This window comes from Ursus americanus, chromosome 1, assembly GCF_024610735.1.
Source record: "Ursus americanus isolate L20-20 chromosome 1, mUrsAme1.1.p, whole genome shotgun sequence".
NCBI lineage: Eukaryota > Metazoa > Chordata > Mammalia > Carnivora > Ursidae > Ursus > Ursus americanus.
Window position 1 is genome coordinate 20,975,437 of NC_142127.1, and position 19,812 is coordinate 20,995,248.

Consider the following 19,812-nt stretch of genomic DNA (forward strand, 5'->3'; position numbering starts at 1 on the left):
CCTAGCTCAACCTGCGTACTCTCATCACCCTCCCGCCTGGTTGCCTGGTTTTAATTAGTTAATCTCTCATCCTTTAGATTTCAGCCCAATTATATTTCAGGAACGTTTCCTGATCCCACAGGCTATGGACTGATGTGAACCTTCACAGACAAGTGGCTTCTTCATCAGGGCGTTTACCACAGTTGTAATCAAAGAGATTATGCACTTATGCCTGTCTTTCCTACTAGATTATCAATCCTAGAGACGTCCTATACATTTATCTTGTGGGTGTTTTTCCATCACTTTCTAGAGAGTTGTGCATGGAAAGCACTCAATAAATATTGTTGAATTAATGAATATGACCTCACTTCGAGTGGTGGACCTGCTGGGGTTAGAACTTGGCTTTGAACCTAAGGCTGCCAGCTCTTAACTACACTTATGTTCTTTCAGCCAAGGGGCCAGAGAGAAGTGGGGGCTGGAAGTTCTGCCTGGAAGCAAGAGCTGGGAAGCATCGACTCCGGGGGCCCGTCTCAGCCCAGGTGCTTGGAGCCTGCTGTGTTCTTCGTCGTCCCCGTCAGACCCCCAGACTGCTTAGATTCTCACTCAGAGAGTTTACCTTTGCTTTTTCACTTCTGTCAACTTTTAAGGCCATGACAGAATATCACCTTTCAGGAGGCACACTGCCTCATTTGGAGCTGTGAAGATAAGGGAAGCGAAAGCTTAATTGACGGAGAGTGACGAGGAAGGTGCTGCTGTGTATCTGAAAATGAGGTGTGTGAGCCGAAATTGGATTTGTGGGGATAGTAACAGCCGAAACAGGCCACGCTGTGAAAGAGCAGCTAAAATGCGCTCACTCACTCACTCACTCACTCATTCATTCATTCACTCCTTCCTTCAGTCACTCCTTCCGGTGGTGATAGAGCTCCTATTATGTACGAGGCACTGATCCAGCATGAAATATATAACCATGAAAATGATTGTGATAGTGTAGTGTGAGAGAGACAACGAACACATAAAAATGAAATATCTAACAATATTAGGTAAAGGTAAGCACTTTGAAGAAAATTAGTGTAAGGTAAGGAGATAATAGAGAGGGAAATGGGGTTAGGTTAGTTTATATTTGTTTGCTCGTTTATTTATTTAAGGTTAGTTTAGATGGGTAGTCAGAGAAGGCCTCTTGGAGGAGGTGACATTTAAGCAAAGATCTAATGAAATAGGCCACATGAATACCGAAAGAAGTTTCCAAGCATAGGAAGTAAGTGACATAGGAAGAAGTTTGGTTCACACTTTAGTTAGGGGAGGGTAAATGTTTTTGTTTCTTTTTTTAATTTTTTAATTTTTATTTTTTTAAAGATTTTATTTATTTATTGGACAGAGAGAGACAGCAAGAGAGGGAACACAAGCAGGGGGAGTGGGAGAGGGAGAAGCAGGCTTCCCGCTGAGCAGGGAGCCTGATGCAGGGCTCCATCCCAGGACCCTGGGATCATGCCCTGAGCCCAAGGCAGATGTTTAACGACTGAGCCACCCAGGCACCCCTGAGGAGGCTAAATGTTTTAACAAATGTTGGAGGAGGTCACTGAGAGTATATGAACACTGGATAACCTTGGAACTGGACCCTGACAGAGGCTCCTCACTCCCTCCTCTATCCTTGAAATGTACATTCCTCTTGCCCTCCCAGTCCTGGAAACCGTCCAAGGACACAGCCTCAAGACGGCGATGTGGTGCTGAGGCTGTCGAGATGTATACATGACTGAACCCAGTTAAGGGCGCTATGTAAACGTGTAAGATTTGACAAGTGGATGCAGGGACTTACTTGTCACGTGGCCACCCAAGACAAACCTCATAAGTAAGTTCCCTTGCTTATTAAACCTGCCACCCACAAATCTGGAGTGGCTTGCCTCTCTCTTTGGCCTCTCCCTGACCTAGACATGGGCTGGTTTTAGATTACACGTGGGAAGTCCTTGAAGAGATTGGGAACGCATACCAATACCACCCACGCCCGTCATGGAAACTCAGTGGTTTCACACAAAAGATGCTTATTTCTTGCTCATTGCAGAGGCCAGTGTGGGTCTAGGAGATGTGCTTCCCCATATTGTTTCTGGGACCCAGGACCCTTCCCCTGGTGGCTTGACCACCTTCTAGCATCCTGAGTCCTCTGTATCCCATTGGCAGGTGATGGAAAGGGGTCATGTGGGAGGTTTTTACTGGCCAGGTCTGAAAATGGCACGTATCACTCATTTTATTGTTTCGTGGGCAAGAACCTAATCACATGCCTCTTCTACCAGCACAGGAGGCTGGGACACACAACTTAGCTGTATGTTTGGGAAGAAGAGGATCCAGGTTTGGAAAGCAGCTAGCCCATCTCTTTCCAGCAAACATAAAGAATATAGAGGAGCGAGAGTGACTGTTGCTGAAGGAAGATGAAATTTGAGAGGTGGGCACGTGCTAGGGCGGGTAAGGCTTCAGGTCACAGAATGGACTTGGTGTTATTTTCCTGAGTATATTGGCATGCTCCCGGAGGACTTTAAACAAGGGAGTATATGCTTGGATTTCAATTTTCAAAAGGAACTTGAAAGCTCTTTGGAGACTATAAAGTAGAGACAAGAAAGGCTATGATAATAATTGATGGCAGAGGTGATGAGAGCGGGGACTAAGTCACGGCCGCGGTGAAGTGCTGAAAAGCGGTCTGACCAGTTTGGAAGGAAAAGCAAACAGGAGTTACTGTTAAATTGAATGTGGAGCCGGACAGAAAGAGAGGAATCAATGAAGTTTGCTCAATATTTTGTCTGAGAAACTAGGTAAATGGTTTTGCCCTATACTGAGATGGCAGAGACTGGAGAAGGAGGAGGGGACAGAAGTGGAGACCTCTCTTCCAGACGTTGTGTTTGCAACGCCTATTGAACAGCCGAGTGACGCTGTCAAGCGGACAAGTGCAGACGGGAAGCTCATGGTGGGAGGGAAGGAGGGATAGGAGCTGGAGATATAAAATTTGGGGTTATCAGGGTGTTGGTATATGAAACCAAGAGATTTGGGGAGGTCATTAATGTCAGTAAAGAAGAATGAATTTTGAGGACTACGCTCCGGAGCATTTCAATATCGAAAGCTCAACTCACAGATTCATGGACTCAGAAATAAAAAAGCTGGTAGAAGTTATCAGGTCAAACCTCTCATGTTTTTCAGGGAAGAGACTAAGCTCGAATGATTCCGTTGCTTACCTAAGATCACGTCATTTACGTTAGCTGCTTCGGCTACAATCCAGATGCTAAAAGCGACATACCCACTGCTTCCTTGTCTATCTCATAATCAAAATATTAATTCCTGTGGTGAAATATAAGAGACGGGACTCAGCGAGGTGTTAGGAAAAGGGAGGGAAATAAGCTGTGCTGGAGAATATGTTGGCCCCCCAACCCCGCTCTTTGTTCTAATCACTGCAGAACACATTCTGTGTAAAGGCTAACGTATTATGTCACTTACATGTTATTTCAACTCGGAACAAACTGGGAGAGTACTGAGCAGCAGCCAGTCCTGAAATACATTTCAGAGGGAAGGGGGGAAAATATGATGAGCTACTGGAAGAAAGAAAAGGGAAACCTGCGTCCATTGTCCTTATATCATAAAGCAGAAGTTAGTCAGTTTTGCCTTTTTTCTGAGAGCTCTGGATTTGGGCTGTGGTTGGGGATTTGGGCAGAAGGAAGGTAAGGCAGGCCAGACACGTGATGGAAGTGATGGGGGAGGCCCAAGGGAATAGCACAGTCTCAAGGGGCCAGCCCCATTTAACCTGGGGCTGGGAAGAAGTCACATTTGGGGGGCTGAAAAATAATATAGATGGTGGAAGCATAGATAGTCTGAGAAGATAATACCCAGAATGATAAAGAAACTACGTAAAATGAAGAGAAAGATGAACCTTGGCAAGGGAGAGAGGAAGAATAAGCCCATCTGTCTGCTGTCCCTTTACCATGGTGGTTGAACCACGCAATGTTGAGTGGTGATTTTCCCACTCCATCATCCCTTCTAGATTTACTACTTGGCAATCTACTGTAAGGTGAAACTTTCCCTTCTTCCTTTATTTATTCATTTATATGAATGACCTTCTATTTTACTCAAGGAGTTGCAGTATGTTACAGTGATTCTTTATTTTCATATTCAAATTGTCCTGGGCTATACCAATGGGAGCCCCTTTAAACTGATTCGTGTGGCCTTTTGATGTCTCCATCATTCTTGAGTGTTTGATTACTTTCTGGCACAAAAAGTTTTGTTTTGTTTTAAAGATTTTATTTCTTTATTTTATTTTATTTATTTATTAACAGAGATAGAGACAGCTAGTGAGGGGGGGAACACAAGCAGGGGGAGTGGGAGAGGAAGAAGCAGGCTCCCAGCGGAGGAGCCCGATGTGGGGCTTGATCCCAGGACTCCGGGATCACGCCCTGAGCCGAAGGCAGACGCTTAATGACTGAGCCACCCAGGCTCCCCAGGCACAAAAAGTTTTACTTTTATTTTGTATTTTTCTTGCTCTAGTCCTGGAGAGAGCCATTTCTTCATGAAGCCCTGGTTCCTTTTAACGGGGAATGATATCAAGAAATCAAGATCTAACCTTCAGAGTGTTCTTGCTTCTGGAGCCTCGCATAGGGCAGCACTAGGAATTCTATGTACATAGGTGCGTATGCATCTGCATCTGCATCTCTTTCTCTCTCTCTCTCTCTAGTTAGTACAAGATGGTTCAGTCCAGCACTATAACATTTATTAACATTCCCCTCTCCTTAACTGTAACTCCCTTATCTGACAATAAAATACCTACCTTCCATTATTCTCAATGCATTTATTCATATGCTCAATCTCCTGACCATACCTGGTGAAAATTTGACTCTGGACACATTGGTCTCTCCTGTCGTACCTCAAGTCCCACTGAGCACACTAGCCCAAAGAAGGGGAAGAAGGAAGTCCCCCGTGTCTTCCAGAAGAGGAGTCATTGAAGGGGTTTCTCAGATTGTTGTCAGCTACACTGACAACATATCAGACTATATGTTGTCAGTTGCCCTACTTACCCTCTGTGGTTCCTCCTCTATTGTCCACTTCCATCTCCTGCAGAGGCACTTGCCAAGGCCCCACTGTTACAAATGCCACAAGGTGTGGGGGCGCTTGCCTGTCGGTAAGCACCCTGCAGCCATGGGGCACAGTGCCCACCTGCACTTCTCTGCTTTAGTCCACCACTCAGCCCCAAGACCACTCAGCTTAAGCTCAGAGGTGCAGGGTTCCATCCGCTTTTGGCTCTCACCAATGCCCTGATGACTTTTCAATACTTTCATTAAATAACAAACACTAACAAAGACAGTTCTGTTTGTTCTCGCCTTTACATTTTTGTCAGAGAGACTCAAGTGTAGCTTATCGGCCGAATGGGGAGTGATGTTCTTCTGCTCCTAGTTTTCTAACTTCCTCCTCAGGTTTCCCCATCTACTCCCCACTCTTATAACATTCAAATTCTCCTGTCTTTTCTGAATAAGAAAATATGTGCCAAGTATATTGATGAATGTGAACAGGTCCTGGAAGAAAGAGGATGGAGAGACATCTGGTCTAGAGCTTGGCCAATCCCCAGCCACAACCCCCTCTCCTTAATCTGATGATGTCTTCTACTTTAAATACTCAAAGGACAGGCTAACAACAGCTCTTACAGAATGGGCTGGGTAGCTTCTTATAACTGGCTGGGTTATGTGGAACTCTCAAAAGGAACATTGTTTTCCAGAGCTGTGCCAGCAATACGTGACTCACACTAGAACCAGGCTGAATGGAACAGCAGAGGTGTGGGGATTGACGGATCACCCTTGAATCGTACTACAGTGGTGGTCAGCTTCCATATCGTTTTCATTTAAAGCATAGCTCTGCGTATGTCCTACATTTCAGACAGTGCTAAGTAGCGAGGTTAGAGAGCTTAGTATTTATACTACCACTATTAATACATCATCCTTTTCCTCAATAATAATTCACTGCCTAGTTTAAGAGACAAACAAGCGAACAAATGATTGCAATGCATTGTACTTGGGGAGGTTCCAGGAGCATGATAGAAATGTAGAACAAACCGGAGCTGGCAGAGGTGGGCGGGGAAACGCTTTCAAGACGAGGTCATGAGCATTAGGAAGACAGCAGAGTTGGCCAAAATACAATAGAAGTAAGTAGAATACATACAATACAATAGAATATAAAGAGTATATAATAGAAATGAATTCATTGAGGTGACAGAGAACTTGACACCTGGAGGCGGGGGTGTTACTTAGCAAGAATGCCAAGAAACAGCACAGTCGTACACTAAGGGTCTGTTGTATGGTATAAATTGATACACTCTTCCTGGAGGGCAAGTCATATTTAACAGTCTTGGCCTGTGACCCATCAATTCTACCGTTATGAATTTATCCTAGGAAAATAATCAGAGAGGTAGAAAAATATGCACAAAGATGTTTAGCTCATTATTATTTTTAATAGCTACTTATAATAGATAAATATAGTGCATAAAGTGAAGAGGGGTATTTCTTTCTCTGTTTCCTTCTGCTCCAGGCTAAGACTCCAGGGTGTCTTCATCTCTTTATGGCTCCAGGTCTTATTTAACATCTCTTCTTCTGTGGTAGTTCCAACTCACTGGGTTTGTGTAACACTGTTCCCTCTCCTTCCTCTTCAGGCCAAAGAATAGTAGGGATTTCCCACTGATGCCTTCCCTGGGTGTCTCAATATCCCTTGGTAGCTCTTTTTCCCTTGCAACGCCTCTAAAAATAGTTCTTTTATTAAGTTTTCTTCAAAATACCTCTTCAGTATATCTTCTGTTTCCTGCTGGAATACTGACTAATAGATACATCACCTAAACTTTTGAAGGTAGACTTTTAATAATTCTACAATTATGGCCCTAAATGGATGGACCCAAAAGGTAGTCTCTCCTATTCTCAATTGAATATAACACAAATAAGTGTGCATACCAGGGGTCGGGATCTGTGCTAAGTGATAGGGAGGAACAATGAACAAGAACAGCAAAGGAAAGATCGTGGTCTGAGCAAGCTGACTGTCTAGTCAAAAGGACAGTACTTGACTTATACAAATTATTTACCGCTTCTTCATCATTGCACCCGTATTGCACCCTGGGCAGATATCATGCAACTAAGGTTGCATCTCAAGACAACTGTTAGCAAGCACATGGTCTCTAGACATAGCTACTGTGCTATTATAGACTGTGTTATATTCATTACCACCTCATAGAAAACCAAGTAAAAATAATAGTTGATAATTTGTAGTTTCATGGACCTCTCCTTGGACTAAGATGCTAATATTCAGCATGGGATCTTCTATGTTGATACTCAGACAGATCTATGTATGAGTCAGTTGGGAAGATTTGGGGATGAAAGAGTTAAAAATTTTCAGTTGGGTCACACCAGGATGTTTATTACACACTTGTTTATTACACACATATTATTTGTGAGTGAGTTAATTACATTTTTCCAGTTTTCTCCCCACCTCTCACTGCAGTGAATAGAAAGGTGGTCTTTTTTTTTTTTTTTTTAAGATTTCTTTATTTGAGAGAGAGGGAGAGAGAGAGAGCGCGAGAGCAAGGGAAGGGGCAGAGGGACAGGGGGAGAGAGAGAATCTCAAGCGAGGTCCATGCCCAGAATGGAGCCCGACACAGGGCTCTATCTCACAACCTTGGGATCATGACGGGAGCCAAAATCAAGAGTGGGACACTCAACCAACCAAGCCACCTAGGTGTCCCAAGGTGACTATTCTTTCATTTGCAGCTGATAGGTTTTATTATATTGAGTTAGAAAAGACCTGAAGAAACAACTCCTTTTTGATTTCTGCCAAAAGAAGGCTACAGTTTATTTCTTAACTAAAATTGTTATTTTTGGTAAATGTTCTCCATGAGTAAAAATGCTTTATTGTGATATATTGAAATATAATAGGGTTAAACCGTAACCTTGGGGCCAAAACATATGGTAACTTGGGGCCAAAGCAAATGGAACTATGCATGTTTAGGATGGGGGATATATGAAATTCTTGGGGGTTTGTGTTGATAGCAAACCCACATGATTTGTGTTGGGGTTTGTGTTGATGGTAAACCTGCATGATTACTAAGAAAATTGGTGTGATCTTGGGTGACATTAACCGAAGAAGAGCATTGAAGATTAGGGAGGTAGTTCTTTTGCTGGACTCATTACTGGTCCATCCCAGCTTGACTGCTACAGGGTAACTTTTAAAGGAGAAGCACAAATACATTGTCCTGCATTTGGAGAGAGGCATGAGAAGGGATGAGGGGGCCTGAAAGCAGGTGACATGGGGAGCACATGTTTTGGCTGCTCCTTCCCTCAGGTCTGTCCTCTGCAGAGTTTCTCCTTGCCTGCAGTGGGGGGTATTCGGACCTTGTCCACCGTGTGGCAAGTTTTAACTAGGGGTGTTTTGGTCTGCTTGTTAAAAGAAGCGAGACCCTATTTCCCCTAGAGTTGAAGGTTAACCATGCTCTCTGATCAGTAGACTTGGTGTGTGCCAGGGGTTTCTACTGGTCTTTTGGGGGAGGGACCAGCTGCGCAGATTTTAGGTGGACCTGCCCTAGTGGAGATAAACCCTCAGGGTGCAGGGGGGCGGGGCTTAGTGCAAATGGCTCCAGCCTCCACTGGGGGGGGGGGTGCTGTGCTGCTCACTGAAGTGGGTCTGGGAAGCAAGTGAAAGACAAGCAGAAAAGACAAATAAGAGAGAGGTTTTTGAGTTTTGTAAAGGTAGGCATGTCGACGAGTCTGCAGATGTGTAGTACAGAAAGCAAGCCCCATGGCTACTGGGTGAGGGCTAAAAATAGGCAGAGAGGGGGAAAGAAGATGCTTTATTATTTATTTCCCTTGGCATACATTTTGAAAATAGTTCGTTTTGTAGACTACATCAGAAAATAGCATTGCCAAAAGGTGGCCAATTGGTGCTTTGAGAATTTGTTCAGGGAAGGTTAGCTGTCTGGTTTCCTCTGCTTTAGAATGAATGATTTTTCAGGTTCAAACTACTGTAACCATGCTTGTGGAATAAAATGTTGAGGATCCCAAAGCTCACCATTTTATGTGCTGAAAAGAATTAAAAATCACCTTTGTAAGCTCCGGTTCACCTGCCCAGATGAACTTGTCCCAACGGGATCTTCTCTGCTCTCATCATTTTAGATGAGTGCGCAAAATCCTATTGCATAGATGTGCCTTGTTTTTCTTAACCAGTTTCCTATCCGAAAATCTCAGTTGTTTTAGTATTTCATATTAGCACTGGTGCTCCATGAATATCCTTGTTGCTCAGTCTTTTCTCTTACCTATGACTTGCTCCTCAGCAGTCCACTAGCAGGGGCAAAGAATAAGCAAAACCATAAAGGCTTTGAAGATATCACCAAGTTGCCCTCAAGAAAGGCAGACTATGCATACTTTTCTTTCCTGTATACCTTTTAGCTTGAATATCAAAATATTTTTTACATTTCCAATTTGTTATGTGAAAAAAATACCTGAGTTTGTATTAATTTGATTAATGGTGAGAAAGAGAACTGTTTTCACATATTTATTAGCCATTTTTCTTCCTAACCTTCCTCCTGCCATCCCTCTTGAACTAAGTTTTTTTCTCCTTCTTCCATCCATTCTTTCCTTCCCTCCTATAGTTTCCTGGTCTCTGTTGGCAAGATTACATCGTGATGCTTCCATAATAGCCCCAGATCACTTACCTCCAGATTTATATTATGTGAGAAAAAAACCCTCTATTTCCTTAAGCCATTATAAGTTGGGTTTTCTATTAGGTGCAGCCGACAATTTTCTCTGTCCATATTTAATTGTGAAAACCATAATTTGGTTATTGATCTAGAAGAGGTCTTTAGACTTAAAGGGTATGAATGCCCATTTAATAAGTGTTGTTAATCAATGATACTGTAATAGAGCTGTAATGGGACAGATGGTAGCTATGCTCGTGGTGAACATAGCATGATGTATAAACTTTCAAATCACTAAGGTGTCTATGCCTGAAACTAATGTACCATTGTGTGTCAACTATACTCACATAAAAAAAAAGTTTTGTCAAATATTTTCCCGTTTCTAACTAATTTTTATCTTTTCTGGGTCATCTGTTTTAATATTAAAAATTTAATTATCAATTTTACCATTCTTTTTTTTTTTTAAGGTTTCTGCCTGGGTGTCATATTTGAGAACTTTAGCACATAATCATTTACTTATATTTTCATTTGAAGTTTGGCTTCATTTTCTGCATTAAAAAACTAGGATGGCATGTGCATATTCTCCCTTCCCACACTCACGGCAGACATTGCTAACGGAATGTGCCGCTCATTCTTTATTAGCCATTTTATTAGCCATTAGACTTACCTGGGCCTCTTCTACCAAACAATAAAGTTTCATGTAGCATAAAACTCATTCGCTATTCTTGATTTACAGTAGTTTATATTAAAAAAAAAACATTCCTATAAGCCACCTTATGTACTTTCTTGGACAAGACGGAGCATCAGTAAATTGAGAGACAGACTGATCTACTAGCATATTAACAACATTGGTCAGGCACCACTAAGAGCAGATGACTGCTATTACTATTTCACAGACCAGAAAAGAAATTGAGAAGGAACTTTTTTTTTTTTTTAAATTGGGCAGCTTCCAGTTTAAAAAGGAAGTCAGTATGATTCAAATGATGATATCCCTCAAACGACAACATCACTCTTCCATCGAAGGGGATCCAAAGCAATTCTTCAGATGGATACATTTCCTTTTGGCCTCTGGCTTCTACTGGATAGGCTAGTGTTTGGGTGTCTGAGTGTTTGTGGAGGAGTCCAAACACCTAGGTATTCAGAACCATGCCAAACTCATGGGAGGATGCAAACGGGAGATGAGCATCTCTGCACAATTATCCAGAAACAGGAAGCAGTGATTCATGAATTAGAAACAGTAACTACAAGTCTTTAGGGAGCAAAAAATTCTTCATCCGGATTCGAGAAACTGAAAGTAAAGGGAACGTGGTCCATGGACCCTAGAAGTAAATTATCAGGATTATGGCATTTGTAACTCACGGAGATTTTTCTTTGACCTTCAGTTTGGCTCATTCTCTTCCTTCTTCCTCTTGTAACCTACCAGCCTCCTATTTAACACACAGTATGCTGATGCCTATCAGGATTTCCCGTCTTGCTTTTCTTAGAATGGCAAACAAAGGGGCAATGCAGTTGGAGAGATCATAAAATTGAAAGGAAATACTTTTTTAAAATATGCATTCTATCGTTATTTTCAAGGTTTGATTTATATTATTGGGTCCTGAAAGGAAACGCCTAGACCACCTCTAAAAGCTTCTCTCTAGCTGGTATCTGCCACTGTGCTGCTCACCGAAGATGAGTGGCTGGCGGCTCTGATGTTATCGATGGTGATACCACAGCGTAAAGTAGGAAGAAATAAATGGGACTGGGCTTCATTGGTTTAACCTCTAGAAGAATCATGGGGCTAAGAAGAGAGGTTGTGGGAGGGGATCAATAGTTGACAAATGAAAAGAGTCTCGGTCAGTTGGAAAGGACATTTATTTTCCCATGACGTAGCAGAATAAATCACTAGTAGAATCCCACATCTCAGGATTGTCTTTTGCAAAATAACGCTCTCTGTTTTTCTTCACCTAAAATCTTTGAGTACTACAGTACAAAGTTTTTTTCTATGGTGAGTAGTCGGGGAAATAGAAATACGCCACCTAAATCGATGCTGGGAGGGAAGCAAATCTATCATTGCCGTCATTGTCCTGATGAAGTACTTCTGCGACATGTAAAGTACGTGGAACAGTGCTAGGTATCGGGGAATCTGCTTACCACAATGCGATTCCTGCTGCCACCAAGTTGTTTTCCCCCAGTAAGGGAGATGATAGCCCAGTAGTAACATGTGGTCTCTATGTTCTTTTTTATTTAGAGATTTATCTGAAAGCATTATGTTTCTCTCGCTTATTCTTTATGTAAGTCAAACTTATCTTTCACATGAAGAGGACTCTTAGTTGCAGAGAGTATAAATCTATTTGAGCTATTTCTTGGTTTATTCTGCACTGGCCATTCCCACTCTCTGTCCGTCCAAAGTCATTTTGGCTGGTGGCTAGTGTTGGCACTGTGCTGCTCTGTGCTCTGGGCTGCTGAGCCCTGGGGACTTATTCTCTTGGACTATCTTGTTGATTGACTTCTGGTTGCGTTTGGCAGTGGGAGGCGCTGTCAGTTATGAATGAGGGCAAGAAGAGAGCAAGATCTGGATGTTCATTTCTTCCCTCTGTTCTTCTTTGAGTAGCGGCTGCATTCTTTTGACCACCGCTCCCAACAGGCTACGCAGCCCTTTCTTTGCTACTCCAGCTCCCACTGGCTGTCAGCATACTCTCTCTTTCCTTATCTCTTTAGCTGATGCTGGGGATGGCTTCCAGCTCTTGTGCATCTATGCGTGCGTCACAGTTATTTGTCGGCTTTCAATGTGGCAACAAACAACTGCAAAATTTCAGCAGCTTAAAATGATAGACTTCTGCTTTTGGCTCGTGTAACATGAGGGCTCTGGGTCAGCTGTGGCTCAGATCCTGGGTCTTTTCATTCTAGATCTCTGGCTGAAAAGACATGATGTTTTCATGATAGAGGACAGAAACTCAAGGGAGAGCCCAACCCAAATCCCGCAATTACACGTAAAGCTTCTGCTTGGATAGGGCAAAGGTCAAGTCTACTCATATCCCAGTGGCCAAAGCATGTAACTTGACTATGTCTAAAGTCAAACAAGTAGGGACATATGCTTTTCCCACAGGATTCTTGGACTGAGTGATCTCTGTTTTCTGCTGGGACTCTGACTGATACAGTTATCTCTAGGGGTAAAAAAGGACATTTATTACGATGATATATAGAGTAGTCTTAACCCAAAGGCAGAGATTGCAGCCTGCCCTGGAAATAAACCAGAATGGGAGACTTAAGTACTCTCAGGACTTGCCTTTTCTCTTCTCTGTTCCCTTCTGTCTGCTTCTCTCTTTCTCATTCTGTAGGATAGCTTCATTTGCTTCTTTACCTGTATGTCGGAAAACATCATGGACAATGGTCTTCAAGGGTAATATTCCACAATGAACTGTCTCTTGGTCCTAACTCCAAATTCCTAGAGAAGTCTTCTGACTGGCCCAGTGTGCAAGAGATGCTTATTCCCAGTGCTGCTGAAACAATCCGACAGGCAAGGTCATGTTGTACAAAATAGCTGCCTGGATCCAGCAATGTCACTAGGTCGATTTTGCCAAAATAAAATCATTAGGAAAAGAAGGGGCTGGCAAGATCACTCAATAGGTGCCCACTACATCTAGACAACATTTTCGTTGAAAGTTTTCCTTTTGTCATGATAATTTTGTTAAATAGCTTTTATTAATTAAGTAAAATTAGTTTACTTTTGTTTTGTGCAATATCGATTCTCTACTTGAAAGAGATCTGGGCTTTATATTATGAATATTATGAGGACTATTATCCTTTGTTTTTTAAAATCTTTTATTTTCTTTATTCAAAACACTATGTCTACGTTTAAATTTTTTTCTCAAATGCAGAAAGGAAGAATACACCTTAAGTAGACATCTCTCTGAAGACACCTGAGAAGTCCAGCTAGCACTCTACCTGGATACACAGCTTTGAGCCTCGTAATGAAAGTTTTCACTGAGATACCAGGTTTGGAGATGGAGTTTGAAGAAAACAATGAAGTCTAATTATTTGCACTGACTTTGGCATATCTACAATGTATAAAAGTATTGGTAGTAAAATAAAAAAATAAAAAAGTGTTGTGCTTTAAGGTTCTTGTCATCCCTTAGTGTTCGCAATCTATGTGATACTTACTTTCACCTCAACACCACTATGAGCCAGGCATATGACTTCATTTTGCAGATTAAAAAAACCCCAAGCTCAGAGAGGTTGAGTAATTGGTTCAAGTTCACACAGTGGCAAATTCAAGTCATAAACCCCAGTTACACTAACTCTAAACTCTGTGCTTATTTGTAAAGTAGCTAGGATGATACTGGACCCATAGGAGGCATGGGTAGACATTAACTCTCTTTCTCTGGAAACACTCGTTTACTTCTCTAATACTATGATTTGCATGGTTCTTTCAGAGAGTGAGGGAGTGGGACTGTGCTAATGACAGGCCCTACTTGCCACGTGAGATGCCACAGGGGCTCTGAGAGTGAGTTGGCTTCCTAGATTCTATTGTGAGTGGGATTTTCTTAATTAAGCTTTGTTATATATTCTTTGACACAGCAAGTTCTGCAAAACTGTTTTATGTTTCAGGAACTAGAATCATTCTACACTCTATTTGTCATAGGGTAGATGATGGAGAGAAGGCAGAGGGCATCCCATTATATGCATTGTCCCAGCGTATCCCATTTTTGAGTTCACATCAAGCCATACACTAATTCCTACATGGTTGGTTCAGGAAATGTTCTTAGTGTATTTTTATTCCAGTCAAGAGTTATGTCTATACATAAGATATAATGCTTTATGTATTAGTTACTACGCTGTACGTGATTACAACTGCCTAAAGGTTATTCACACATACGCACACATACACATATATATGGATAAAGATGAGAAGGAAAATAGAAGAATAAATAGATTTATCAGGGATGGAATTATGGTAGCATTTTTCTTAATTTTAAAAATTTGGGTATTTGAAAGTGATTTATTAAATTAAAAAAGGAAACAATAACAAATGCATTGTAATGCTTCAACTAACCAGAATACACACCAAAGGGAGCATCATGGAAAACTGAAGAAGACATTTGTAATCATTTAAAACTCCAAAACATATTACTGTATCTCTGCCAGGATACACAAGAAGTTCATACTATGATTTTCCTCTTGAGATGGGAAAGGTTAGCTATAGAAAAGGGGTAGGAGACAGGTCTTGCACTGTCTACTGTGTCGGTAAATTGGGAATTACAAATCCTTGTAAGTGGATTACTAACAAAAAAATAAAATAGAAAACAGATAGACTTCTTCCCTGTCTCAGTAGGTGAAGTAGAATTAGCATGACTCTTAAATTGTTGTTTCATTCCCTTTTAAGAATTTTTCATCACTGTTTTATATGGGTCATTCTTAAAACCAATTTTTCAAGTAAATAACTTCCTATGTTATCTTTGAATGCAACTCATCACGTATATACCACTTAAAAGGCAATGGCTTTATCTGGGCATTGTGGGACATTCAAATTAAGTTCAGAATGTAATCTCTGGCTTTCCCAGAAAGATTTTCTTTCTAGGACACATGAAGAAGTATAAATAATAAGACAAGCTAAAAATGTGTGCACAGAATTATTACTGCAATGTCTCGCATAGACTGAAAGACACAATTTAAACAGACAGAGATCAGAGTGGGCTCGAGTCCACAGAGAAGATTTTATGCAACGTTTGTATTTGTCAGGTCAAGTTGAGGTGCAGTAACAAATCCATCCTAATAATTTAGTGACTTCAAGAGGGATATATTGGTTTCTTTCTTTTTTTTTCTTTAAAGATTTTGTTTATTTGAGAGAGAGAATGTGAGAGAGAGAGAGCGAGAGAGCTCGCACGAGTGCACAAGAGGGGGAGAGGCAGAGGGAGAGGGAGAAGCAGACTCTCTGCTGAGTGGGGAGCCTGACATGGGGCTTGATCTTAGGACTCCCGGATCATGACTCGAACCAAAGGCAGACACTTAACCGACTGAGCCACCCAGGCACCCCTTTGTTGGTTTATTTCTTAGGTAGCAATCCAGGGTGGGCTTTTTGTTAGCTGGGTGCCTCTACTCCACGGTGGGAAAGGCACTCGGACTAGCAGTCACTTTGTCTCCTTCATTGTACTGTATCTCAGGACCCTCAGGTCATCTCTCTGAGACAGCCAAAAGGCAGAGAGCACAGAGATGCCTGAGTGTACTTTTATTTGAGTCTATTCCTGGAATGAACATATCCCTTCCTCCCATATTCCATTAACTGTAACTACTGCACAAGAGGCAGGGGCATGCAATCTAGTTGGCCGGCCACATACATGACCTTCTAGTGCAATGGGAGAAAGAGGAAGGTCCATGCTGGTGAGAGCTGACCGCCGCTATCACAAATGTGGGGGACATTAATGATTGGGAAGGATAAAAAAGAACGAATGGCTTTACCCAGGCAAAAGGGACAATAACAACCATGCTGTTAACCCTCATCAGGCCTCCATTTCTTTATCTAAGAAACTAAACTTAGTCTAGATGATTTCTAAAATTATTTTCAGCTTTTATGTTTTTGTGGTTCTGGGAGTTAGCATTCAATGGGTATTGTGTTCAGCTGTGGTAAGGTGTTCATGTTGGAAACGGTGCATGATAACTCTTGTGTGGGTAGAGTAGGTCTTGACTAATCCTTGTATTGTGCTCGAAATTTTTAAAAAAATCAAGTCACAGATATTGATCGAGTAACCACTCCATACCAGACACCTTGAGCCAGGTGCTGTGGAGGGCACAAAGGAATTAATTTATTCTTTTCCAGAATAGATACTGGAATACATACTATTTATGAAGGAGCCGAGCTGGATGAAGAAAGGGGAAGATTAGAAATGAAGCAGAAGAGGTTAAATGCCCAGGATTCCAGACCTCACGGTATGGGGTAGAGGAGGAAGGCAAATATGAAATGATCTTTTATCTTCTATAAGATTTTTGTGAAGAAAAATATCTCTAATAAGAGCTTGTTTCCCTATGATCTGTCGCTTACAATTGAACATATTACGTTTCCATTCATTGAAAGTTCTGATTAATTAAGCTGGGGTTAACTATAGTTTTACTGTAAGTAAAAATGCATGACTCCATTCTCTATTTTATAGACCAATTAATTTAAGATTCTTTATAAGGTAAAATTGGACCTTCAGGCAATTAAAGTATTTCACACAATTTACCTAGTTCTATGAAAATATATTTTCAGGTGTTATAATCGTTGGAAAATTCTGCCAAATGTGGCATTTTACTGCTGTTAATTCTTAGCCAGTCATACCTCTAATATATCCCAGGACTCTTATCTTTGGATGTAATTGTTCTATCCTGACTTTATTTTCCTACAGCGGTTAGTTTTTAAAATTTTTATGTTCAAAGGGAAATTATAACCCTGAAGGTTTTGGAGGGAGAGCATTTCATGTTTCGTTTGCCTTCTGCATCATGTCTTGTTATACATTCACTGCAATTATTTTTGTTTTGTCTTGAATATCTGTTTCAATTTACTTTTCTTATGTAACACAAAACCTGAGATGAGGAGTCAGGAGACCCGCGTTTCATTTGGGTTTGCCACGTACTACTGGGCATGTTCTTTACTGTATGGTACCTTGGTCTACTTGTCTGTCAAATAGAAGATGGGCTGGTTGTGCTCTCTTTGCAATATCATTCTTCTACATCTTTTTTTTTAAAGATTTTATTTATTTATTTGACAGAGAGAGAGACAGCCAGCCAGCGAGAGAGGGAACACAGGCAGGGGAGTGGGAGAGGAAGAGGCAGGCTCCCAGTGGAGGAGCCTGATGCGGGGCTCGATCCCAGGGATCACGCCCTGAGACGAAGGCAGACGCTTAACGACTGAGCCACCCAGGCGCCCCTACTCTTCTATATCTTAATATTGGCTTGACCACTTTTTATTTGATTATCAATCTGTTACTTTAATTTTTGTTGTTGAAAGGGTCTATTCCTTTAATTTTTTTTTTTGAAAATATTTTCAGAAGCTTACTTGAACCAGCCTAACCTCGTTTGCTTATTAAGATGTAGATTCCTATAGTCAATGATGTTGTAGTAGCACTGCCTGGTGACAGATGGTAGCTACACTCATGGCGAGCATAACATAACATATAGAGAAGTTGAATCACTATGTTGCACATCTGAGACTAATGTAACGTTGTGTGTCAACTATACGTCAATAAAAATTTTAAAGGTTAAAGGAAAAGATGTAGATTTCCAATAAAAAGTGTATAATCCTTGTAGCACATTCACTAAATCAGACTTTCTAGGGAAATATTTCTCTTAGTCGTTAAATGTGTATACAGGTCACGTGGGGATCTTGCTAAAAAGGCAAACTCCTAAGTCAGTGTGTCTGGGGCCAGGACCTGAGATGCTGCATTTCTAAAAAGCTTAGACGTAGCCCTGCTGATCTGCCCACCACACTCTGAACAGCGGGGCTCGCAAAGCTGTGACTTGAGCTCCAACCCAGCAGAACCATGTCTTGAATGAAGACAGAATTAGCCAGACTGTAAAATGTTTAAAATGTAGCCATCACGCCTAAAATGTAGCATGCAGCATTTGAGTCATAGAAAGTAAAGAAGAAAGGGGTTGCAGAGTAAAGATGAAAGACTACAATGCGGTATGTGTCAGGGGCTCTTACGCGGGGTCAGATCAGAGAACTACACCCTTTGTTGCTGTTATTCAAATCATGAGAATGCATTGAAATTCCAAGTGCCAAGCAGTAAGAAGAAAATTGTTCCCTATTTACTGATTGCTGCTTTGCTGCATGCTGTCCACAGGCTCTTTCTCGCATTTCCCTTCCCCAGATTTTACAGAGTCTGTGGCTGGCGTGATCACATTGTTCTTAGTCATGGAAATATGGTCTCTTTCCTGATTCAATGTGATGAGTAAAAAGATTGTTTCTGCTGAGGGTGAAAAGGTCTTCAAACTAGTTTGCTTTCTAGTAAGCAGCAAGCCTGGAGAGCTCCTGGAAAGATGCCTAACATCTCCCTGAAGATTAAATTTTTGCTAAGCTTTTTTTTTTTTTAGCTTAAAATTTTTTTATTGAAGTATAATTGACATATAACATTATAGTAGTTTCAGGTGTACAATGAATAAATTTTCATTTTTAAAAGTGTCTATTCTTTAACTTTTGAAGAATTTGTAATTGAGTGTAAGGTTAGCTTACACGAATGTCCTTTCCCTCAACTGCAATATTCAAAGGCAAAAATGGTTTTGTAGAAATGTATATGCATTTGCATGTTTAAATGGGATCTGATTTATATTGTGCCAAGTACCATTACTGACAATTATGTAGTCTTTGAAATGAAATTATGACTTAAAAGTGTTATGTGGCATATGTTCTACTCCAATTAAAAAATATGCCTAGGGAAACTTTCTTTCTTTCTTTTTTTTTAAATTCCACAAACCCTGCTAAAATCTAAGAATTGTGTAAACGGATCTCCATTTTTACCCTTTGCATGGATATGTTTATGTCACTCAACATTTGAACATCAGAGTGTTCTTAATCATATTTCATGTTGCAATAATAATAATAATAATAATTAGTATCGATTACAATAGAAGTTCCCACTCATAGAGTTCTCACCAGGTGCCAGGCTACGGGCCAAGTACTTCATATGAATTATCCTTTCACTCTACATTCACATCTCCATAGCCAAGGTGCTTTGCTTAATACATACATAAGGAAAATCTTAATGCTCCCTTGGTGTTACACACACACGCACAAAACCCTTGTGAGAACAAAACCAAGAAGATTCTTTAAAAAAAAAAAAAAAACACCCTGAAGTCATGTGACAGATTTAGCAAATTCTTTTTATTTACATAGAAATGTGTACACACACTTTCTCTGTACACAGAAAATTCTAAGTGTATATACATATATGGTTCCCACATATTTTACAATAAATAGTATTTTAATCTTGTTCCTAGAGGAAAATAAAAAGATGCTTCAAAATATTTCACACCAACCACAAAATTACAAAAGCACCTGAAGAACTCAGAGCAAAAGTTTCAAGCCTGTACTACCACACACTAAGCCTAGTACACTTTTTACAAAAGACTAACTCAAACACTGTACAGAGATCACCAGTAAACAGAAAGGAATGGAGATGCGAAATAGAGAGCAG